The sequence below is a fragment of the Ranitomeya variabilis genome, chromosome 2 (genome assembly GCF_051348905.1).
Source record: "Ranitomeya variabilis isolate aRanVar5 chromosome 2, aRanVar5.hap1, whole genome shotgun sequence".
Taxonomy (NCBI): Eukaryota; Metazoa; Chordata; class Amphibia; order Anura; family Dendrobatidae; genus Ranitomeya; species Ranitomeya variabilis.
The window spans coordinates 1,088,419,120-1,088,437,162 of record NC_135233.1 but is presented as its reverse complement, the minus strand read 5'-3'; the positions used below and the strand labels follow the sequence as shown (position 1 = coordinate 1,088,437,162).

Genomic DNA, 18,043 nt, shown 5'->3' with positions numbered 1-18,043 from the left:
GGCAGCGGAGTGATCCACCCGAAGCACCGCGGCTCACTGAGGTATGACGCGAAGGAGTTCATACCCGGAAGTGACAGGAGCAGGAGACACCAGTTGCCGGGAGCCGCAGCAGGGGACAGAGAACCTGCAGAGGAGCGGCAGGTATCGCCTGCTAATGTATTGATTTATGAAGGAGGGTGCTTGGGGAGACGATCGCCCCCCCAGAACAAGGGGGGGAGGTTGCTCCCTAATAAAAGTAAAAACAGCAGTATTGTGAATGACACTCAAAAAGGGGGCAGGTCTATAAGAGATGGGGCAGAGCCATATTGTAAACAGGAACTCAGCCACAGTTATGGCTCCTTGTCACCCCCATTGATGAGCTATGATGGGAAGGAGGCAATGGAGATGAACCAATTGGACACCAACAATAAGTGCCTATTATCATTAAGGAATCCTAATCTGCATGAGGATGAATCCACTTCATTTGCAAAAATAGCAGAAATTACTGCTTTGCTGCCCAAATCATTTATTAAATCTATCGCCACAGGGCTTGAAGAGAAACTCAAAGAACAGCTTCACTCTGATAACCCTTTCTTGACCCCTGACCTTTCTATGACATCTTTGGTAGAGAGGGGTGCACAATCAGACAATCACACAGTTTCTTCAGCTTCCTCTGACCGTGATTATAATGATCTTATGGATGACTGTGACAATGAGGGGTTAACAGATTTAGAGGGGTGCTCAGAGGAGTCCAGTGATATGGAAGACTTAAGTGGTTCAGATGACATATCAATAACCTCAGATGTGAGCGTCATGGAGCAGGAGCAGCCTTGTACTGAGGTCCCTAATTACTCCCCGATTGATAAAATTGTGGCCTCTGACGAGTATCCCTCTATGAAATTCATGGTTAACCTGTGTAAGGCTCTTCTGTCATCTATGGAGCTAAAGGGAACTAGGTCATCTGAAAAAATATTCAAAAATCTATTCAGAGAAGTTTTTTCGCAAATTGATGGTGCCCCATTCTCTAACGTCAGCACGACCTCTGATGATTCCCCCAACATCCCGAATAAATCCTCTCCAAGCAAACACCAAAGGTTGGCGTTTTGTAATAATGCGGAGGGCGAGCCTGCACGTCCAGATCCCCTGGTCAATCTAAAAAAAGATATAGACTCCTTCAGGGCCAAATTAACTGATTTTGAAAATTACAAAAGAAAAAACAACTTGAAAATCCGTGGTATCCCGGAATCGGTGGGGAAACTTCAGTTAGAAAAATATATTTCATCCATGATATCTTACATGCTCCCCGAGACTAAAGGTAAAAACCTAATAGTGAAAGCATTTAGGATACGGAGACCTCCCTTTCTCCCGCCTAATACTGCCGCGGATGTCATCGTCTCATTATACCCCAATTGGCTAAGAGACTCGCTGCTAGTCGCCGCAAGGGAGCCAAGGTTTCTTTCGTCTCAGTATGGACACTTGTCCTTGTACAGGGATCTATGCAAGGACACTATGCAAAAACGTAAACTGTTTCAGTTCGCCACCAATAGACTGCAACAGGCTGGAATGCAATACAACTGGCACCAGTTCTCTAGTCTAAGATTCCTCTTCGCGGCAAAATGGCGTACTTTTACTTCTCCAGCAGAGGCGATGGACTTTCTAAACCGTGCGGGTATAGGACATCCCGGGTCTTCTTCTGACCCTACTTTCAATCCCAAACTAAACCCTTGAATGTTTCTCTTCTCTTTGTATAGTCCAGATCACAACATGTGATTGAACCGAACTTGTTGCCCAATAAGTCTGTGGACCATCAATGATGGTCCTACCTTGACAGGCTTTCATTTTTTTCCCTCAGCTACTCAAACTTTGGTTACCAAATTTTTTCAAGATTTATTAAGCGATGTTACTCCTTTTATTATGCAGTTTTAGTTACAAATTTAGCTGCTGGCCTAAACTAACTTAGTTATTTCATAGCCTACTGCACCTTTAAAGTTGATATAATCATCCGTTATTCTACGCATATTTTACTTAACCCATTCTAAAGTATTACTTTTAAGCCACATTTATCATGTGAAATTCTACTGATCTAAATGTCTGCTTGTCTCCCCTATTGTATAGGGGTCTTTCCCTATCCTCATATCCCTCCCTCCCATCCTTCCCTCCCTTGTTTACCCTTCCCGGTTAAATACAAAATTTAATAAAGTTCCTTTGAAAAGAAAAAAGATTTCCCATCCCTGCAATGTACCAGAGGCAAAGCACAAGATGAACAAAACTTCTTTTACAAGCCACCGTCCTTCCATATCCCCATTTCATGTCACCTATGTGTACCTGAATGACGGGCTCTATCGGAGGACAAACTCTCCCAGCATTTCACCCCGGAAATCTACCAAAAGTGCTTTAATGGTGAATTCAGGAGCCTTTTGCAGCACCAGGAAGATTTGCCAACTATTCTCCCCTTTTTATTTCAACTTCGTGGCATATCTGGGAGAGTAAGCGTATGCATATAGAAGTAATTCTATCTAGAGACTGACTGCACCTAGAATACTATCCAGGCACCAAAATAGGCAAAGTCTGAACACAAAAACATTAGGAAAGGCTATTTACACCATAAAATAGACTTTAATTTAATGTTCATTTGCGTCCTAAATGCAAAATTAAGAAACTTTCTTACCAGTCTACATTAAAAAATATTCTACCATTTTGCTACTGCAGATGGTAAGTTCTTTTCCTGGAAAAATGTTATAAATCCGTCAGAGCTCCGGCTCCCGACACTTTCTTTACCTCCCCTTCTGTCAGTGTTAGGCAACACTGAGATGTCCGCTTTTTCACTATCAATACATTTTCAGGGCTTCTACTACTCATTATCAATAAAAGAAGAACAACAATCGGATGACTCGAATGCAATTTGAGAGCTATTTATTTCTTACACTGGGAGAGTTTGATCATTAAATCAGATTTTTTTTTTAAAAAAATGAACATACTCAGTTTTTGGGGTGTTTTTTGTAGAGAATTAGTCAACCATAAAATCAGACATATGAACATACTAAAACACAAAAATAATTATATGTTCTATCCATCAAAAACATGAAAAGAACAAAAACTGTGATGCACAGATGACTGAATGTGGCCTACGAGATCATAGCATGAAGGGAATTGTACACAGATCTAAGGAGTAGAGAGGAGAGAAACCATCTAGAATTCTAAGGAAGCCAGAGAAAAACAAGCTGTATATGAGGAGAAAAGCAGATGAAAAAAAATAAGCGCAGGATAGAAGTTGTGCTGCTATATATAGTTACATAGTTATTAAGGTTGAAGGAAGACTTTAAGTCCATCTAGTTCAACCCATAGCCTAACCTAACATGCCCTAACATGTTGATCCAGAGGAAGGCAAAAAAAAACCATGTGGCAAAGAGTAACTCCACATTGGGGAAACAAATTCCTTCCCGACTCCGCATACGGCAATCAGACTAGTTCCCTGGATCAACGCCTTATCAAGGAATCTAGTGTATATACCGTGTAACATTATACTTTTCAAGAAAGACATTAGCTAATTAAGACAGCAAAAGATACGTAACACTCAGGCTACATTACTGGGAGCAATAAACCCATAAGGTCCAGTCTGTTTTACTGGGTGAAACACCTAAACATCACATTCAGCCTATATTACTGAGAGAGACACACACAGATCTAAATTGTAGCCTACATTACTAAGATAGAGAGACACAGATCTCACATCCAGAAAATATTTTTGGGTGAAACACCTAGACATCACATTCAGCCTACATTGCTAAGAGAGACACACATATCTCATATCCAGCCTATATCATTGGGGGAGACACCCAAACCTCACATACACCCTATATTATATTACTGGGAGAGTCACAGACCCCACATCCGGCCTATATTACTGGGAGAGACACACATAGCTCACATCCAGCCTATATTACTGGGAGACACACAGACCTCACATCCAGCTTATATTACTGGGAGAGACACACAGACCTCACATCCTGCCTATATTACTGGGAGAGACACACATACCTCACATCCAGCCTATATTACTGGGAGAGACACACAGATCTCACATCCAGCCTATATTACTGGGAGAGACACACAGACCTCACATCCAGCCCATATTACTGGGAGAGACACAGACCTCACATCCAGCCTATATTACTGGGAGAGACACACAGACCTCACATCCAGCCTATATTACTGGGAGAGACACACAGACCTCACATCCAGCCCATATTACTGGGAGAGACACAGACCTCACATCCAGCCTATATTACTGGGAGACACACAGACCTCACATCTAGCTTATATTACTGGGAGAGACACACAGACCTCACATCCAGCCTATATTACTGGGAGATACACAGACCTCATATCCAGCCTATATTACTGGGAGAGACACAAACCTCACATCCAGTCTATATTACTGGGAGACACACAGACCTCACATCCAGCCTATATTACTGGGAGATACACAGACCTCACATCCAGCCTATATTACTGGGAGAGACACAAACCTCACATCCAGCCCATATTACTGGGAGAGACACAGACCTCACATCCAGCCTATATTACTGGGAGAGACACACAGACCTCACATCCAGCCTATATTACTGGGAGAGACACACAGACCTCACATCCAGCCCATATTACTGGGAGAGACACACATACCTCACATCCAGCCTATATTACTGGGAGACACACAGACCTCACATCTAGCTTATATTACTGGGAGAGACACACAGACCTCACATCCAGCCTATATTACTGGGAGATACACAGACCTCACATCCAGCCTATATTACTGGGAGAGACACAAACCTCACATCCAGTCTATATTACTGGGAGACACACAGACCTCACATCTAGCTTATATTACTGGGAGAGACACACAGACCTCACATCCAGCCTATATTACTGGGAGAGACACACATAGCTCACATCCAGCCTATATTACTGGGAGACACACAGACCTCACATCCAGCTTATATTACTGGGAGAGACACATAGACCTCACATCCTGCCTATATTACTGGGAGAGACACACATAGCCCACATCCAGCCTATATTACTGGGAGACACACAGACCTCACATCCAGCCTATATTACTGGGAGAGACACACAGACCTCACATCCAGCCTATATTACTGGGAGAGACACACAGACCTCATATCCAGCCCATATTACTGGGAGAGACACAGACCTCACATGCAGCCTATATTACTGGGAGAGACACACAGACCTCACATCCAGCCTATATTACTGGGAGACACACAGACCTCACATCTAGCTTATATTACTGGGAGACACATAGATCTCACATCCAGCCTATATTTCTGGGATACACACAGACCTCACATCCACCCTATATTACTGGGAGAGACACAGATCTCACATCAAGCCTATATTCCTGGAAGAAACACAGATCTCACATCCAGCTTATATTACTGGGATACACGTAGACCTCACATCCAGCCTATATTACTGGGAAAGACACACATACCTCACATCCAGCCTATATTACTGGGAGACACAGACCTCACATCCAACCTGTATTACTGGGGGGAGACACACAGACCTCACATCCAGTCTATATTACTGAGAGACACATGGACCTCACATCCAGCCTATATTACTGGGAGAGACACACAGACCTTACATCCAGCCTATATTACTGGGAGAGACACACAGACCTCACATTCAGCCTATATTACTGGAGAGACACAAACCTCACATCCAGCCTATATTACTGGGAGAGACACACAGAGCTCACATCCAGACTATATTACTGGGGGAAAAACACAGAGCTCACATCCAGACTATATTACTGGGAGCTATGAAGGAACAGATGAATGACCTCGGGGAGACCAAAACATCCAACACTGCGGAGACACCATCACGTGTTTCTCAACGCAGTGATCCAGAACACTGCCCCCATCCCTTATGGGAAATATGCAAACGCATGTAAAGTAAGCTGCGGAGACACCATCACGTGTTTCTCAACGCAAGCAATGAATAGCCAGGCCTTTCTCCGGGAAGGAACAACCACGGGAAGGGCAGCATCCAATAAAGGAGAATATCCAATAATGGAAGACCACCTATGCCAAGCATGGTATCCATCCACAGACAGCTGTTTCGGGGTTTTTGCCCCTCATCAGTGTGGAGTAGGAAACTGGCTATTAGGAGCAGTGCCTGGTGAAAGGCTATGAAGGAACAGATGAATGACCTCGGGGAGACCAAAACATCCAACACTGCGGAGACACCATCACGTGTTTCTCAACGCAGTGATCCAGAACACTGCCCCCATCCCTTATGGGAAATATGCAAACGCATGTAAAGTAAGCTGCGGAGACACCATCACGTGTTTCTCAACGCAAGCAATGAATAGCCAGGCCTTTCTCCGGGAAGGAACAACCACGGGAAGGTCCGCAGCTTACTTTACATGCGTTTGCATATTTCCCATAAGGGATGGGGGCAGTGTTCTGGATCACTGCGTTGAGAAACACGTGATGGTGTCTCCGCAGTGTTGGATGTTTTGGTCTCCCCGAGGTCATTCATCTGTTCCTTCATAGCCTTTCACCAGGCACTGCTCCTAATAGCCAGTTTCCTACTCCACACTGATGAGGGGCAAAAACCCCGAAACAGCTGTCTGTGGATGGATACCATGCTTGGCATAGGTGGTCTTCCATTATTGGATATTCTCCTTTATTGGATGCTGCCCTTCCCATGGTTGTTCCTTCCCGGAGAAAGGCCTGGCTATTCATTGCTTGCGTTGAGAAACACGTGATGGTGTCTCCGCAGCTTACTTTACATGCGTTTGCATATTTCCCATAAGGGATGGGGGCAGTGTTCTGGATCACTGCGTTGAGAAACACGTGATGGTGTCTCCGCAGTGTTGGATGTTTTGGTCTCCCCGAGGTCATTCATCTGTTCCTTCATAGCCTTTCACCAGGCACTGCTCCTAATAGCCAGTTTCCTACTCCACACTGATGAGGGGCAAACACCCCGAAACAGCTGTCTGTGGGTAGGAGTGCCTCTCGGCCTTTTGGCTGCGATCTTGTGTCGCAGTCAGAGGGTGCGAGTGTTTCTTTGCAGCGTGCTGCTAATTTTCGTCTGCGATATTCGTATCGGCAGTGAAGACTGAAGATGTTTGTCAAGAATACGATTCGTTTGGTCGTGGAGGATGGTGCCAAAAACAACGTGGTATATGTGGTTCGTGACCTGCTGGAGGGAAAGGCTGGAGCTCATCGGACTGACATTTTCAGTGTGAATGAATTTCACAACCAAGGTATATATGATGTAACCTTTGTGAGTGAGCCTTGCTGTCTAACTGTCTTCGAGTGGTTAAGAAGCCATGATGGTGACCCCTGCCTGGGGGGAGTGCGGGTGGAGCCTTTGTTTGGGCTCATGGAGAAAGTAGTGACTGTAACCGTGTACAATCCTTACACAGAAGTAAGGCTGCTGGAGCAGTTCCTGGCTCGGTACTGCGAATATGTAAAAAGTGGAGAGAAACAGAGAAATTGTTTGGGCATTTTTAATTGTAAATATGTGTTTCGTGTGAAACTGAGGAAAGACCCAAGCTGTTTGGGAGGCTTTACCCATCCCCCGGCGAACTTTTCAGTGGCGGGTCATAGGGGCTTTCTGTCGTATGCAGGGCAGCCTCTATACTGCAGGAAGTGTTTTCAATTTGGGCACTTACAGAACACATGTGAGAAGAGCATGGTTTGTCGTAACTGCAAGCAAGAAGGCCATACAGCGGCTCAGTGTCCGATGCCACGTGAATGTGACCAGTGTGGTAATACAGGGCACCTGTATAAGGACTGTCCATATGGTGTGCCAAGGAGGCCAACTAGAGAGGAGGAGAGGCGGGAGGAGGAAGAAAAGAAACGTAGGGAGGAGCGGAGGCAGGAGGAGGAAAAAAAGAGAGAGGAGGAGGTTAAGAAACGGGAGGAGGAGAGGAAGCGGGAGGAAAGCGAGGCATCTGCGCAGCAAAGCGCTGAGGTAATTCCGCCCTCCATGGTTGAGAGACGGCGGGATAGACGGCAGGAGGACAAGGAGGCTGAAAGGAGGAAGGAGGAGCTGGAGGACAAGTTATTCTGGAGAGCTGCAAAGCAAGAAGAGCGTGCTATGGTTAAAAATAAAAAGAAAAAAAAGGAGGCCCCAGTTACCAAAGATGAGGAGTTGGGTGGTTTGATGGATTTTGACACTTCTGGGGCGGAGGAGATGGCTGCGTCATTGATTGTTGATTCTGATCCAGAAAGCATTGGCGTTTTTTCCTCAGAAGAGGAGCCTGGAGGTCGAAAGTGTCCCAGGGAGGGTGGTGGGGAAATCTGTGATGAAGGTGGAGGGCCCCAGAGGAAGGCTGGGCAGAAGAAGGCGCGTGTGGAGGAGTGTATGGAGGTCAGCGGCTCTGAAAGCTGCTCAGCGCAGATGGTGGAGGAGGACAGTGGCGGTGCTGTGTAGATATGTGCTATTATTTCAGTAGCTAGGTGATTTTGTATATAGCATTTGCCTTTAAATTTTTTTTTTTTTTTTTTTTTTTTTTTTTCCTTTTGGTTTGTTTTTCATGTAAGTTGAGTAATGTCATGTTCGTAGGTTATTTTTTTTAGTATTTTTTTGTGTATGTGATGGGTTTTGTACTCATATCACAAAATGTGAGGGTCTTTAAAAGCAGGTGGCGGCGGGCAGCCATTTTGGATTTTTTTGCAACCCAGAATGCAGGAATTTTTTGTCTGCAGGAGTGTGGGATTGTGGATGGTGTGAAGGGGAGTGAATGGCCTCATGGTGCGTCTGTGTGGTCAGGGAGTGCCTGTAATAAAAATGATGGTGTGGGTTTTTTGGTGAAGGGAAATGATGTGAGTTTGTGTGACTATATGGTGATTGAGGTTGGAAGGTGTGTGTTGGCTAATTTTGAGTTTAGAAATGTTCGTTTTTGCGTTATTAATGTATATGCGCCTGTGGATAAACAGGAGCGTAGAGTTTTATTTGAAAAAATTAAGTTTTTTATTCCAGGAAGAGTGCCTGTTGTGATAGTGGGTGATATGAACTGTGATGTGGGAAGTGTGAATGTCGATGCATCAGGGAAAGTGTTAATGGATATGGTGAGTGATTTTGGTTTAAAAGATATGCAGCGGGCATGCAAGATAACTCCGTTGTTAAATACGTTTTTTTCTGACAGTAGGAGGGTGGAGTCTAGATTGGACTATTGTTTTGTTTCAAAAAATCTGATTCCTGTTAGTTATGCACAGGAGAGGGTGTTTTTTTCGGATCATGTGTGTATGAAGTGTGAATTGGATCTGCATGTTAATGAGGTGGCTGGGAAAGGTGTGTGGAAGTTGAATGTGAGTTTGCTGGAAGGAGGGGGGGTGAGAGAGGAGTATGAAAGACATTATGCAGAGTGGTGTGGGTGCAGGAGTGATTTCAGAAATGTGTGTGAATGGTGGGATTGGGTTAAATGGAGAACCAAGAGTTTTTTTAAAAAAACTCGGGTACAAGTGTGCGGCTGCAAAGAGAGAAAGGTTTGTTTTTTTAAATGCAAGATTGAGTTTGTTGTATAAGTTGAGGGCGGGAGGGATGGATGTGAGTGAAGATTTAGTGAAAGTGAAAAAAGAAGTGAATGATTTTTTGTTAGAAAGAGGGAGGAGTATTGTGTATAGGGCCAAATTAGAGAATTTGGAGAAGAATGAGAAGTGTTCGCGGTTTTTCTTTAAGAAAGTTTTTGGGAAGAGACAGAGTATGAGTGTTTTGAATGGGATGGATGGAAATGAAGTTAGTGGCGCGGACTTGTGTGAGGAAGTGGCAAAGTTTTATGATGATTTGTATGCTGTGAAATGGAGGGATGAAGGTTTGGAGGGTGAGGTGTTGAGTGTTTTGGAAAATAGTTTGAATAGGATAGAAAGGGAAAGTTTGATGGGTGAGGTGACGGGTGAAGAAGTATGGAAGGTAGTGTGCAGTATGGCGCTGAATAAAACGCCGGGGGAGGATGGTCTACCGGTGGAATTTTATCGTGTGATGTGGGATGTGATTGGGAAGGATTTTGTGGATGTATGTAAGTATATGTGGGCGAACGCAGAGGTGGCAAATGGTATGCGTGCAGGGGTGGTTGTGTTATTGCCAAAAAAAGGTGATTTGAAAAATCTAAAAAATTGGAGGCCGATCACATTGCTGAATTGTGATTATAAGATTTATGCGAAACTTTTGGCTAACAGGATGCGTGGTGTGGTTGGGAGTGTGGTGGGTGAGGAGCAATGTTGTGCGGTGCCTGGAAGACGAATACATGGAAGTTTGTGTATGTTGAGAGATTGTTTGTGGGACTGCATGAATCGTAAGAAAGGAGTGTATGTGTTGAGTTTGGATTTTGAGAAGGCGTATGATAGATTGGCGCATGGTTTTTTGTTTAGTGTGTTGGTGAAGATGGGTTTTCCTTCTGAGTTTGTTGAGAGAGTGAGAAGTTTGTATAAGAATATTTACAGTTGTGTGTTGCTGAATGGAAATGTGGGGAGGAGAGTAAATGTATTTTCGGGTGTTCGGCAGGGGTGTCCTTTGTCCCCTATCGTTTTTATTTGCGCAATTGAGCCTTTGTTATGTTTGTTAAGAAAAGATAAGGTGATTCGGGGTGTGCAAGTACCCGGGGGTGGGGGGAGAGAATGGAAGATGAGTGGCTATATGGATGATGTGTGTGTGCTGTGTGATTCAGAGTGTTCAGTACGGCGTGTGAAGTTGTTGGTTTCTATTTTTTGTGGAGCATCTGCTTTTAAAGTGAATTGGGAGAAGAGTGAGTGTAAGAATTTTGGGGGAAGGAGTCTGAGCGATGATGTTGGAGTGAATGTGGTGAGTGGATCGATAAAGGTTTTGGGTGTGAAATTTTCAGAGAAATTGGATGGAGAGGAAAGCTGGGTGGATGTGAGAGAGAGAGTGCAGCGTAAGTTAAATTTTTGGAGTTTGAGGGATCTTACGTTTTTTGGTAAAATTTTAGTTATTAAGAGTGTTGTGTTACCTATTTTTTTGTATGTTGCGATGGTGTTTCCACCAAGCCACATGTGTATTAGAAGATTAAATAGGGTTTTGTTTGTCTTTTTTTGGGGTTCATGTATGGAGCGTGCAAGGAGAGAGATTGTTATGAAGAGTTTGGATAAGGGGGGACTGGGTTTCCCAAATTTGAATGTTTTTTTTCGGCGTGAATATTATGGTGTTTGTACTAGGTGTGATTAGGATGGATGGGAAGTATGCGTGTATGTGCAGGTTTTTGTTTGGAAATTTCTTGTTTCGTTTGAAATGGCGTGAAAGAGATCTTAGGAGCCCAGTGGCTTTTGAGGTTCCTGTGTGGTATGTGTGGGTTTACAAATTTCTAGTGAAGTATGAACTGTGTGATGTGGATGTGAGATTGTTAGAAAAGAAGAAAGCTGTATATAAGATGATTGAGTGTAGAGAGATGGAATGTGACATTATTGTAGGACGAGCCCATAGGCTGTTCTTGCCAGATTTTAAAATGGTAAGAGGGGATGATGTGCAGAAAGTATGGAAGAAGGTACGTGTGAATGGTATGACAAATAGGCAGAGTGAGATTGTATGGCAGTCATTGCATGGGGTGTTGCCAGTGAGGGAGTTTCTGAAAAATCGGGGTTTAGTGAGGAGTGAGAGGTGTCCGAGGAGTGGATGTGGTGGGAGTGAGAGTGTGGTGCATTTGTTTTGGAATTGTCAGTATGCTAGAAGTGTGATTGCAGGTCTGGGTCGTTTGTGTAAGGAGCTGTGTGAGGTGAATCTGTTGTCTTTTGAGCTCTTTATGTTTGGATTGGGTATGTGTGGGGAGAAGGAGAGAGTATTGTGGTTGATGATGGCATGTATAAAAGAGGTTTTGTGGGATGTGAGGAATGTGTATGTGTTTAAAAGGAAGGATATTGAGGTTAAAAACTGTATAAAAATTATTTTGGGAAAATTGTATTTTTGCTTTGTGTGTGATCAGAGGAGGAGAGGGGAGGTGGATGCAGAGGGAATTTGGAAGACTAAAAAGTGGAAACATTTTGTTAATGTATCTTGAAGTGGTTTTTGGTTGTTAATTAAAACATTTTTTGTGTGTTTTCCAATGATGATGGGAATGGCGGTGGCACTAAGTGTGTGGCACGCTGTTTTGGGAGATGAGTTCCTTATAGTTTTGGTTACCTGACTGTGGAACTTCCCATCTGAGGGGAAAAAAAAAAAAAAAAAAAAGCTGTCTGTGGATGGATACCATGCTTGGCATAGGTGGTCTTCCATTATTGGATATTCTCCTTTATTGGATGCTGCCCTTCCCGTGGTTGTTCCTTCCCGGAGAAAGGCCTGGCTATTCATTGCTTGCGTTGAGAAACACGTGATGGTGTCTCCGCAGCTTACTTTACATGCGTTTGCATATTTCCCATAAGGGATGGGGGCAGTGTTCTGGATCACTGCGTTGAGAAACACGTGATGGTGTCTCCGCAGTGTTGGATGTTTTGGTCTCCCCGAGGTCATTCATCTGTTCCTTCATAGCCTTTCACCAGGCACTGCTCCTAATAGCCAGTTTCCTACTCCACACTGATGAGGGGCAAAAACCCCGAAACAGCTGTCTGTGGATGGATACCATGCTTGGCATAGGTGGTCTTCCATTATTGGATATTCTCCTTTATTGGATGCTGCCCTTCCCGTGGTTGTTCCTTCCCGGAGAAAGGCCTGGCTATTCATTGCTTGCGTTGAGAAACACGTGATGGTGTCTCCGCAGCTTACTTTACATGCGTTTGCATATTTCCCATAAGGGATGGGGGCAGTGTTCTGGATCACTGCGTTGAGAAACACGTGATGGTGTCTCCGCAGTGTTGGATGTTTTGGTCTCCCCGAGGTCATTCATCTGTTCCTTCATAGCCTTTCACCAGGCACTGCTCCTAATAGCCAGTTTCCTACTCCACACTGATGAGGGGCAAAAACCCCGAAACAGCTGTCTGTGGATGGATACCATGCTTGGCATAGGTGGTCTTCCATTATTGGATATTCTCCTTTATTGGATGCTGCCCTTCCCGTGGTTGTTCCTTCCCGGAGAAAGGCCTGGCTATTCATTGCTTGCGTTGAGAAACACGTGATGGTGTCTCCGCAGCTTACTTTATATTACTGGGAGCGACACACAGACCTCACATTCAGCCTATATTACTGGGAGACACACAGATCTCACATCCATCCTATATTACTGGGGGAGACACATAGACCTCACATCCAGCCTATATTACTGGGAGACACACACAGACCTCACATCCATCCTATATTACTGGGAGAGACACACAGACCTCACATCCAGCCTATATTATTGGGAGAGACACACAGACCTCACATCCATCCTATATTACTGGGGGAGACACACAGACCTCACATCCAGCCTATATTACTGGGGGAGACACATAGACCTCACATCCAGCCTATATTACTGGGAGAGACACACAGACCTCACATCCAGCCTATATTGCAGGGAGAGACACACAGACCTCACATCCAGCCTATATTGCAGGGAGGGACACACAGACCTCACATCCATCCTATATTACTGGAGAGACACACAGACCTCACATCCAGCCTATATTACTGGGAGAGACACACAGACCTCACATCCAGCCTATATTACTGGGAGAGACACACAGATCTCACATCCAGCCTATATTACTGGGAGGAGACACACAGACCTCACATCCAGCCTATATTGCAGGAAGAGACACACAGACCTCACATCCAGCCTATATTGCAGGGACAGACACACAGACCTCACATCCAGCCTATATTACTGGGAGAGACACACAGACCTCACATCCAGCCTATATTGCAGGGAGGGACACACAGACCTCACATCCATCCTATATTACTGGAGAGACACACAGACCTCACATCCAGCCTATAGTACTGGGAGAGACACAGACTTCACATCCAGTCTATATTACTGGGAGAGACACACAGACCTCACATCCAGCCTATACTACTGGGAGAGACCCACAGACCTCACATCCAGCCTATATTGCAGGGAGAGACACACAGACCTCACATCCAGCCTATATTACTGGGAGAGACACACAGAACTCACATCCAGCCTATATTGCAGGGAGAGACACACAGACCTCCCAACCATCCTGTATTACTGGAAAAAACACGTAATCTTCTCATCCAGAGTATATTATTGGAAGAGGAACACACACCTCCCTTTCAGCTTATATTACTGGGAGAGACAATCCCACAAGAAAGTAAGAAACTTATGCAGACTGTGAACTGCATATGAGGGTGTCTGAAAATGAATGAGGGAATGAAGACTGAAATTTAGTGCAATTTTTTTTTAAGTAAAGGTAACTACTAACGTATTAAAAAAAATCTATTTATTTCTCTATTTGAAAGGCGTCTGTAGCCTTTATAGAACATAAACCAAATTCACACTTGTGTGACCTCATGTTCTGTATGTATAAAGTCGATGCATACTACTGAGACATCATTTTCTATTGTGTATTTTGCCAAACAGAGCACAAAATAGTTTGCACATCAAATTGGCTTCATGTTTATACCCTCAAGTAGGAACTAAGCTTTTAAAAGGATTGTCAGATGTGAACTTCTCCAAGTAAGAACACATTGACAGTCAGCTGATCAGGTCCAGAAGTTGAAGCCTGGTGCCGCCATTTCTTGGGGAGACGCAACGTGACTGCTAGGAGGGTCATGGTGGAAGGGGAATAAACTGTTAGTCACCACAAGGGGGGGAAGATGATTTTTTTTAAGTTTGTGTAATTAAGACCCATTCTTACTTTTGTACAAAGCCTTATGATTCCATGCTTCTGCAGGAAATCAGCTGCTATCATTGGGGCAAGCAGCAGGAGGCTTACCAAATCTGGTATTACATTCTGCCCAATCAAATGTGTGGGTAACTATGGAAAGATTACGCCACGTGGGCGAATAGGGGAAGGTGTAGAGCATTCACCCTAGTACAGACAGATAACACCATTATAGTTATAGCCACAAGGGAAAAAAAAACTCAGGACTGCACTGAAATCTAGAATTTTGGAAAGAGCTGAAATATCGTTCAAGTGGTAATTCCCCTCCCCCCCAAAAAAAAATAAATAAATAAAATTCACAGATCTGACATCCTCACGCATTTCACAGTGCACGCCATGTTCATTAATCAATCTCAAGAAAAATACAAAGACTGATTAAATGTAAGAAAGCTGGTGCTAATGCACTGATACATATCTGCAAGTAGATGCAGACTTTTGCAGGGTTTTCAGTTTTCTGCATAATGTACAAGTCTTTTCAAGATCTTTGCTTGCTGTCAGTAAAAGGCGCCTTTTTCTTTTGTATTGTCCTGACCGTGTTTTTTTCTCACCATAGAGAGCTGTGACACAGTGTAAGCCTTGCGTGTTTGTCTCTGCAGCAAGGGGTGATCTAATTGAAACCATCAGAACTGAATATAACGCACCTCTGATAATAAATGGTACCTGGTTCACAGCAGCATTGGTAGATTAGTTCCCCCTTGTCGAGTCACCCTCTTCACAGTCGTTCCTCTCCAGCTACGTAATTCTTGGCCCATTGTGAAGGTAATTGCGATAGAATGGATTCATCCTCAGTATCCAACACAGAACCTGTCAATGAGCCATTGTCAGGATCCAGTGACGCACCCTGGTTCTGTTGCTCGACATCTTTGCTGATCCACACGAAAAAAGGAATCAGATTCTTTTTGAGTGGTCACTTTGAAATGGATTATGATGAACGCAAAGAGGATTACTGAGAGAGCCATCTGCAGGGCAGATAATTAACTAATAGGGTTACTGAGACCATTTGCTCCTTGGATTCAGAGACTGACTGTTGAATACTTGCATGGCGACTTTCTGTTTTGTTAATTTATTTTTATTCCTGGATATGATATGCTATCTCCAATAAGTGATCCTGAGTTGTATCTTGTATTATCCTCCAGAGCTGCACTCACTATTCTGCTGGTGCAGTCACTGTGCACATACATTACATTACTGATCCTGTACTGATCCTGAGTTACCTCCTGTATTATACCCCAGAGCTGCACTCACTATTCTGCTGGTGCAGTCACTGTGTACATACATTACATTACTGATCCTGAGTTACATCCTGTATTATACCCCAGAGCTGCACTCACTATTCTGCTGGTGCAGTCACTGTGTACATACATTACATTACTGATCCTGACTTACATCCTGTATTATACTCCAGAGCTGCACTCACTATTCTGCTGGTGCAGTCACTGTGTACATACATTACATTACTGATCCTGACTTACATCCTGTATTATACCCCAGAGCTGCACTCACTATTCTGCTGGTGCAGTCACTGTGTACAGGTGCATACTAAAACCCTATGTGCCATATTTATATATACCAAATATGACTAAAAAATGTATATGACTAAAAAATCTGCCACAGGCATAGGTATAGGCAAATACATAGGCATAGGTACAGACCATAGGTACAGACAAATATGACTAAAAAATCTACCATAGACATAGGTATAGACAAATATGACACATAGGGTTTTAGTATTTTCTGCCAGCAAATCAAAAGAGCAGCAGCAGGATGTGGACAGCTAGGAGGCGCTACACAAGGCTACTGTGCAGAATTCTGACCTGGCCGCTGGACCAGGCTCCTGTGACTTGATTTGCTCATCTCTGGAAACAGATACAAGATCTGATCTCACAGTTTGCTGGGGATCATTCATGTCACTAGGTTGCATTTTCAACCTAAATCCAAGTATATCGCTAATACGGGAGAAAAATTTGGATCACAGCCGATACATTTCTGCATCAGTTTTCTGATGCAACTGATAAATGGAAACCTTTAGCCTTGGTGGAGCTTCATTGTAACAAGCTATATTATTTCTGCATGTAATATTTATTTTTGTATGCACAGTATGTAACAATGTAACATATTTATTTGCTAGAGACTGATTCATATTCTTTGTTTTAATATTTTCCTTCATTTGGATTTTCATTTCCTCACTAAGGAAGTGCCAGGTTTATATATTTTAGTGGTGATACAATGAGGAGCAATTTAACAAAAGTTGCTAGAAGTCAAAACAATGTGGCTGTCTATGCAACACCAAATAAAACATTGCAAGCTCCCAATCTGCACCGTTCAGCTCTTTTTATTTTTTAATTTAATTTAAAGGGATCCTGGCAGCTGATACATGTTGCCCGATCTATGGGCAGCACATATCAGACCCTGGCAGCGTGATTTACACCATGTAGAGTATGTATAACTATGAAAGAATGTAACATTTCAGAGAATAACATACTTTCAAAAATGCGAGGGACTGAGCCGCTCAGGTGTCTAAGCAGATAGGTGGGCCCCCAGTGGATTTTTCATCAGTGAAACCTTTGGAGGGAGATGAAAGTCCGTGTTGCCTAGCGACAGGCCCAAAACATCACTGCTCTAGAGGAGATCTGCATGGAGGAATGGGCCAACATACCACCAACAGTGTGTGCCAACCTTGTGAAGACTTACAGAAAATGTTTCACCTCTGTCATTGCCAACAAAAGATAGATAACAAAATATTGAGATGAACTTTTCTTAATGACCAAATACTTATTTTCCACCATAATTTGCAAAATAAATCTTGCCAAATCAGACGGTGATTTTCTAGATTTGTTTTCTCATTGTGACTCTCATAGTTGTGGTCACCTATGATGTCGATTACAGGCCTCTCTCATCTTCTTAAGTGGGGGAACTTGTACAATTGGTGGCTGACTACATACCCAAAGATCTAAATGGTATTCTCTTTCTTTCTTTGCAGGAGTATCGTACCTGCACATAGAGTACTGTACATCTTTATATATCAGGGCATCTCTAAATATGGTAGTTTTACCAAAAAATAAACAAAAACTTGAAAAGTAAAACCATGGATTTTTGCCCATAAAGTTACTAAAAATAATAATGGATAAACAATAATCACATTTTTATAAGAAAAAAATGTCACAAACTAGTAAATAACATGTACATATTATATCAAAGAATCATAGAATGGTAGAGTTGAAAGGGACCTCCTGTGTCATCTGGTCCAACCC

General features: G+C 43.4%; 1 protein-coding gene across 1 annotated transcript in view; it reads right to left on the bottom strand.

Annotated features, from left to right (window-relative positions):
• The window catches only part of RP1L1 (RP1 like 1), a 110,534-nt gene that overhangs the window by 58,569 nt on the left and 33,922 nt on the right, over window positions 1–18,043 (bottom strand). The gene's annotated exons all lie outside the window — the stretch shown is intronic.